Source organism: Pinus tabuliformis, chromosome 7, assembly GCF_031772625.1.
Source record: "Pinus tabuliformis cultivar Carrire ecotype Pingquan chromosome 7, CPIR1, whole genome shotgun sequence".
NCBI lineage: Eukaryota > Viridiplantae > Streptophyta > Pinopsida > Pinales > Pinaceae > Pinus > Pinus tabuliformis.
This window is the reverse complement of record NC_142293.1, coordinates 426,040,419-426,048,913: the sequence shown is the minus strand read 5'-3', so window position 1 is coordinate 426,048,913 and position 8,495 is coordinate 426,040,419.

The following is an 8,495-nucleotide window of genomic DNA, read 5'->3' as shown; positions in this document are numbered from 1 at the left end:
GGAGTTAAGGTAGACCCTAGCAAAATTAAAGCCATTAAGGAATGGAAAATCCCCACATCCATAAAGCATATGCGAGGATTTCTTGGTTTGACAAGGTATTATCACAAGTTTGTTAAGAATTATGGGAGAATAGCAGCACCTCTAACAACATTATTGAAGAAAGATTCATTTTCATGGACTCCGGAAGCAACAAAGGCCTTTGAACATCTTAAAGAGGCAATGTGCCAAGCACCGGTCTTAGCTACACCGAACTTCACAAAAACCTTTATTGTGGAATGTGATGCTTCAGGAAATGGAATTGGTGCTGTTCTAATGCAAGATGAAAGACCCATTGCTTTTGAAAGTCGTCCAATCAAGGGAAAGTTTTTAAGCAAAGCTATTTATGAGAAGGAAATGTTGGCAATACTCCATGCACTTAAGAAATGGCGACCCTACCTAATGGGAAGACACTTCAAGGTAAAAACGGATCATGATAGCCTTAAATACTTTTTAGAACAAAGATTATCCTCTGAAGAGCAACAAACGTGGGTCACAAAGATGTTGGGTTATGACTTTGAAATCATCTACAAAAAAGGGAAGCAAAATGTGGTGGCAGATGCACTCTCAAGAAAGGATGAGGATGTGGAAGCATTTTTGTGTGCCATTTCTATTATCCAACCAGATTGGATAAACGAAGCAAGGGAGGAATGGAAGAATGATGAAGAAGTGTGGGCACTTATTCGAAAGCTACAACAAGATTCCAGTACTTCTGATACATTTAGCTGGCAATATGATTCGTTATGGTACAAAGATCGCTTATACCTCTGTAAGAATTCCCAGCTAAAAAAACATATTCTTATGGAATTGCACACTTCTCCCTTAGGAGGGCACTCAGGATTTTTAAAAACTTACCACAGGGTTAAGAAGGAATTTTTTTTGGGATGGCCTTAAATCAGATATTCAAAATTTTGTGGTGGAATGTTTGGTTTGCCAACAAAATAAAGTTGAAACAATTAAGACACTGGGTCTATTACAACCTTTATCCATTCCAAGCCAACGTTGGGAGGAGGTTTCAATGGATTTTATCACAGGTTTACCCAAGTCTGAGGGAAAGAGTGTCATCATGGTGGTAGTTGACAGACTTACCAAGTATGCACACTTTTGTGCATTATCACATCCATTTAAAGCCAGTACAGTTTCTACTGCATTTATGGAAACAGTTCAAAAGCTACATGGAAACCCAAAGATTATTGTAAGTGACAGAGATCCCATTTTCACTGGAAATTTTTGTACGGAATTATTTTCTTGTCTTGGTACTCAATTAGCTCATAGCTCATCTTATCATCCTCAATCTGATGGGCAAACTGAGATAGTAAACAAATGTTTGGAATGATATCTTCGTTGCTTTGTATCTGATAAACAGACACAATGGGTCAAATGGTTGCCTCTGGCTGAATGGTGGTATAACACTTCCTTCCATACAGCAACAAAAATGACCCCATTTATGGCACTTTATGGGTATCAACCACCATCCATCACATCATATTTAAGAGAAAATTCTAAGGTTCAGGCAGTGGAACATCACATCGAACATCAACAACAAGTCCTCCAACTCTTAAAGGATAACCTCGTGTTGGCACAAAATAGAATGAAACAACAGGCAGATCAACATCGCAGTGAAAGAAGTTTTGATGTAGGTGATTGGGTATTCCTAAGGCTACAACCATATAAGAAAATGTCCCTAAAGCAAGCTAAGAAGGATAATAAATTATCACCAAAGTATTATGGTCCGTACAAGGTGTTGCAAAAGGTTGGTACTATGGCCTACAAATTGGAGCTTCCTGCAGCTTCTCGATTGCACCCAGTTTTCCATGTTTCATGTTTAAAGAAGGTTATAGGTGACAAGCTCCCAATTCAAACAATATTGCCAGAACTTGACGAGGAAGGTAAAATTATATTGGAACCGGAAGCAGTCACAGAAACAAGAACTCGACAGCTACGAAATCGATCAATTTCAGAGTATCTTGTCAAGTGGAAAAACTTATCCGCTGAAGATTCCACATGGGAGGATGAGAATTTTATGTAGAAGTATCCAGAACTACTCAAGCATTGAGGACAACACTTTTTTGAAGGAGAGGGGCATGTTGGGTCCCTATAATACTAGTGATTACCCCATTACTATTGTAGTTATACCCCTTATTTATATTGTTGTGCCGCTATTACCCCCATGTTGTTATTTTTGTGCCCCATAGAATCCCTCTATTGTTATTTTTGTGGCTTTATATTATTATTGTTAGGTCGGCTGGATTATATTGTGACTCCTTAGACTCCTATATATAGAAAGTAGGTTTTGTCATTTGTATCATGGAATAATTGTTCATTTATGTAATGTAAAGGAGGTTGCCCCCTCGAAGAGGCTGAATTCTAAGGCGTTGATCTATCTTTTCTACCTTTTCTTGAGCTGGTTTCATAACATTCCCTTACTAAAATGTTTTCCTGGGCAGTACCTCAGAAGTGCTTAACTAACACTGTTTCTATCTCCTTATGGGATTGATGTATCTACCCATCCTCGTCCTTGATGGAAGAGATCCTGTTGTGAGTCCTATTTGCAATGGTGGATCTATGGAAAAATTTTGTGTTACGCTCTACTTCTTTTAGCCATTGAACTCTTGATTCTTGTTTCCAAAAAATTTCCTCTTGTTTACACAACTTTTCCCATTCTTGATGATGTTTCTCTACTTGATCATTTTTGTTCTTATCAAAGCCTTCCTTGATCAAAGCTTGGTTGAGCTCCAGAATTTTATTTTCCACAGATTCCTTACCTGCAAAAATATTTCCAAATTCATTCTTGTTCCAAGCTTTTAGCTTCATCTTGATGTGCTTTAATCTTTTGTTTAGCAGGAACATTGTTGATCCCTGAATCTGCAAATCTTCTGCCCACAATTTTTCAATGTTGCTGATGAATTTTAGGTGTGAAAGCCAAATATTTTCAAATCTAAAAGGTCGATTTCTTGGGGTACCTATGCCCTTGATCTCCATTTGAACCGGCCAGTGATCTGAGCCTCCAAAAGGGAGAATTCCTGCTATTATTTCCTTGTCTATAAGCATGAGATCCTCAGAGATCATGAATCTATCTAACTTGGAGGCTACCTAGGAATCCCCTCCTCTTTTATTGTTCCATGTGTAGAGGCCATTGTTTGTCTCAATGTCAACAAGCTTCATGTTTTCTGAAAAGGTTTGGAAGGCTAAGGAATCTTTGTTTAGAGCTCTTGTACCCCCTTTTTTCTCCGAGAGAGATCTTATCATATTGAAGTCCCCTCCTATGACCCAAGGTAATCCTGCATGCCTAAACCAGAGATCCACCAAGGATTCTATAAACCTGATCTTGTCATCTAACCTTGAGGGCCATAGGCATTCGTGACTAGATAAGTGTCCTTGTCTCCTATAGGCTGTATAACCACTGATAAATAATTCCTTGATGCCTCTGCATCAATTATTCCATTTTTTTGGGGATTCCAGAGAGTGAGGATAACCTCTGCTGTATTTTCTGCTTTAACTTCTAAAAACTCAAATCTACTGAGCCATTTACTATGGATTTGCCTTAACTTTTGAATGGAGCATTTCGTTTCTTTGAAGGAATTATATCCGGAGCTACCTATTTCATTCTATTATTCAACATTCTCTGTTTTCTCTTGCTGCCTAGACCTCTAATATTCCATGTTGCGAACTTCATAATTAAAGATTGGTAAAAGAGTAACTGGTTAGATCTTTCATCTTACTTGAGTCTACCATAAGCTTTTCACATTCCATCAGTAGCTCGTTCTACTTTTTCATGCCTCTTTTTTTCCTGGATTTCTCGGTGCTAACCTCGGAAGCGTTTTTACTGCTTTCACCCCTTCATTACTCTGTCTTTCAATGTTGTTTACTTCCTCCAAACCCTTTTCCTAAGTTTTCAATAAGAATAACTGTTGTATTCGATTGAACTCTTCTTGTGGTAGTGATTCTACCTCGCCAGTAGTTCCCTGATTCAAGAACCCTTCTAGATCCAGGTTTTCTCTGTCAAGAATCTCCTGTAGCTCATTGTCCTCCGTTTCCATCTCACTCTAGGTCATTTCCTGATCCATTTCCAGTTCTGAATCACTCATCATGATCCCTTTCTGTTTTTCATTTTCCTGTGTCTGATCATTGTCTTCTTCCTTCTCCTTCTTCTCATAACCTTCATTCATTACTTGATCTTCTACTGCTATTTCTTCATCCTCTCTGACGACTTGGAACTGAATCTGAATAGCCTTTTTTCCTTCAATTTGGTGTTGCTTTGGCCCTTTTTTGCTGCTTTTTCCTTTATTAACTACTTTGTGAAAGATGTCTATGTCTTTCATTGTGTTAGTTTTGCTTTTATTTTCTGCTCTACTGAGAGGGTAGTCTCGTAGAAGGTGCCCATGTTCATGGCATCTACGACATCTAAATGAAATGTGCTCGTAGTCAACTGTCTGCACCCATTCCTCATCAAAAACCTCCAAGATGACCTCATTCAGAAGAGCTCCAGATAGATCCATCTCCACACAGATCCCTGCAAAGGAGGTATATTCCCCCCCTTTTGGCTTCAGAAGCTTTGACAAACCCTTCTAATTTATTGCCTATGGCAGCAAGCGATTATGTTTGACAATAATCAAGAGGTAGAGGATAGTCTTACCCAAATTGGGACTGAAGTAAAAGATTCCCGCTCCGGTACGAAATTCATCATCCATGACCTCATATAGAGCCCTACTACTGCATAGAAGTAGGGCATGCCTTCAAACACTCTATCTTTATCTTCACTGTTAGTGAACACCACAGTGAAGAATCCCTTGGACCCCAGATGAAGATCAATGCTCCCTTTAGGCCTCCAGTGGTATCTGATCCATGTTTGTAAAGCTTTTTTAGTGGGCCATAACCCCATGAATTTGCATATGATTGCATAAGTCTGCATGTGATCCCTGTGCGCCTGCAGCGCTGGATCATTTAAAACTACTCTAGGAGTGATTTCAGCCTTGGGTTTACACGGTCCCTTCTGATTTTTGTCTTTTGTTCCCTGTTTTTTGTCATTTTCCTCCTTGCCTTTTGTGCCATCATTCTCCTTCGATTTGGTACCTTCTGTTTCCTCTTCCCTATTTCTTCTTCCTTCCTTAGCATTACCTCTGCCCTTATTTGGAGGTTTCTTGCCCTTGTTGGCCACCGCTTCCTTGTAGGAGGGAGTGGAGCTCCCTCCTCTGCACCCGTCCATGGGGAAATCCTTCCTTAGTAAACTAAAACCCTAGTCGCCTCCGCTTTGCTCCTCTCCGAAGCACACTTGCAAACACTCAGAATTCTTATTAGATTCTATCAATAACTATGTACATTTCAAATATTATTACTAACTATATTCAAAATGTCACTAAATTATTATAAATCAACCATGAAATTCATAAAATTCACAAGTTTGCACTTTCTCCACTATCAATAATCAATGTATATAAAATATTCAAAAAATAATTTATGAAATTTCTCTCTACAATCATATATTTAATTAACTCACTTATAATATCATATAAACAATTAAATTTGAATTTTATATCAACCATTTTATTAATCCCTATATATATAACTATATATAATAATTTCCTATTCCTACATACCTATTTCAAAATGAATGATAATTAAATAAATTAAATTTAACAATTTTATATATATTATAAAACTAACGCTTTCTATATTAAAAATATAAAAACCGTAAAAATAACTCATAATGTAATTTTATATTCATTACCTTCCGTGCAAAATTAATCAATCATATAAACATGTATTTAATTAATCAATCAGTTTACCTTGCAGATTTTATTTTTTACGGCCATAATCCAGTGATGATTATATCATACACTGTTATTATTTATTTATTTATTTATATATATAAAACTAGAGAAAGCTTTTACTCTGAAGGGAAATTTTCAAAATGCCCTACGCTACTTAATTAGCAAATTAGCAAGCTGAACCTGAATCTTGTTACTGACTTAAAGGCCAAGAATTTTTTTTAATTTGCCCAAAAATTTATGGAGAATATGTTGTATGCACATTGCGACTGCCATATTTTCTCCCCCCTCTGTGAACCCGACGAGGAGGAGCAGGTACTGGGACGTTTGTGAGATTTTGAGGGCGGGTGAGGGTTGTATGTTAATTTTTTTTATTTTATTTTAATAAGATTATTGCACGCCACTAATTTTTATTTGGCATTATTAATAGATTTTAATTTAATTATATGTTATTAATAAATTTTAATTAAATCAATAATGCATATATATGGCACTCTTTCTTTCGGAAACACTTAGCCTTAACATCCATAATTACGAGGCCATTTTTTTTAATACACTAATTAAAACAGAGTTTAAATATATATTTATTTTTATTAATACACTAATTGAAACAGAGTTTAAACATATATTTATTTTTATTATTTTGAAATTTAATTAGAAAAATATATTTGGATATATATGATATTCAATATATATAATTATTTATTAAATAAAATAATTTAATTTTCATTTGTATATATCAAAATAAAATTAATTAAAAAATTAATCAATTATGAGAAGATAATCTAAAGGTTCAAGAGAGTTTGAAACATGCTTATGATATTATATGTAACAACTCCAAATTAAAACACTCAATTAATTATATCATTTATGTGATTTACAATCAACACACCTCTTTTTAACTAATTAGCATAGAAATAGGAACAAAAACAACTTACCTGTAGCAATAATATTCCTTACTTGTAATTCCGGACTTCAACCTTATTTGAATGCCGCTAACTGCAACAAGGTTTTGGGGATGCCTCAACCTTATTTGAATGCCGCTAACCACAACAAGGTTTTGGGGATGACTGTCCACCTGACGGTAGGTTCAATTGCACAAAATGATGGAATGATCTATCATCTTCTTCACCTTCTATTAACAAAACCAAACTTTGGAAGGAGAACCATATGCACACATTTCATTTGTCAACATGTAACTTTTATTTTATGTTTTACTTATGTTAAATTTTCTTTTAATTTATTTATTTCTTATTTTATTCATTTTTACTTTTTGATAATTTTACTTATTTTTAATATTCTTATAATTATTTTATTTAACTATTTCTTATTTTATTTTATTTTTGTTAATTTTATTTACTATTTACTATTTTACTTTTATATATATTTTTTAAAACTTTAATATTTTATTTATTGTTATTATTATACTTCTTTATTATTTATTATCTATTTATTATTATTATTTTTTTTATTGTTTATTATTTATTTTCTTATATTTGAATATTATATTATATTATTTATTATTATTATTAATATTCGACATTACACTAACCTTTCGGTTTTAAAAAAAATATGCACAACCATGAAATTGGATTATGTCGGTTTGATTATGTTGATTTAAGTTAGTTGATTTGAGCGAGTTGACTGGGTGAGTGTGTCTTGCGTTCAATTTAAATTAACGGATGTAACACTTGATTCAAGTCTTAAAGTAGTATCCCGTGAAAATATATTCGATATAAATTTGTTAAATTGCATATTACATAAACGATACATATTACATGTATAAAATACATTTATTTTGACAATGTTGTATTTATGGTTAAGTTGTAATATATAAAATATATATATATAGTCCTTTGATGTACATAATTTGTAATGTACAAATTGGTTTTCATAAGTGTTATATATATTTATATAATACAGTTAATTTTTATATTTGTTATAATAATATATTGTTAGGATGGGTCATTACATTAAATTATTAAATGCTATAATAAGATGTTAAACTAAATAATTCTATAGATAACAAATTTGATTAAATTTTGTTGAATTTGATCTGGTTGTTTTAAAATTTATCATTTAGTAATTCTTTTTTAGAAATAACTAAATCATATATATAGATATTGTGAATGTTTTACAAGATTACAATTTCAGTTAATAATTAAGTGAAAGGAATTTAAAAACAATTAAGTTACCTAATAAATTATGAGACATCTTACACTATAGTATCTATGCCATTGAATAGACTTCATGATATTTGATGCCATGAAAATAACCTAGGTTACCTAAGAGAGTTTTGTTTTCTCTTCACCAATATTTTTTAATAATTATATGGGGTAGAAACTTTCAAAACCTCATCAAAGAATGTATAAAAAATTATTATACGAGATTTTTTGAATTTTCATGTAGCACTATTGTGCCTTAGTCTAAAATGCGTCACCCATTTTCATGTTTTTAACAGACCCTATAAAAAAAATGCCACGTGGAAGCTTCTCATAAGATATAAAGCCTTTTATTAAGTAACTATGAGGATTATCTTAATAGTTGATTTTAAGAAGGATTCATGGTGGCTAATAATATAGATTCACTCATTAAATACAAACAAAACCATGAAGAAAATATAACCTTGATTAAATCCAAACAATATCATGAATGAATGTGAATGAAAAGAAGATGACAACCCAAGTTTTT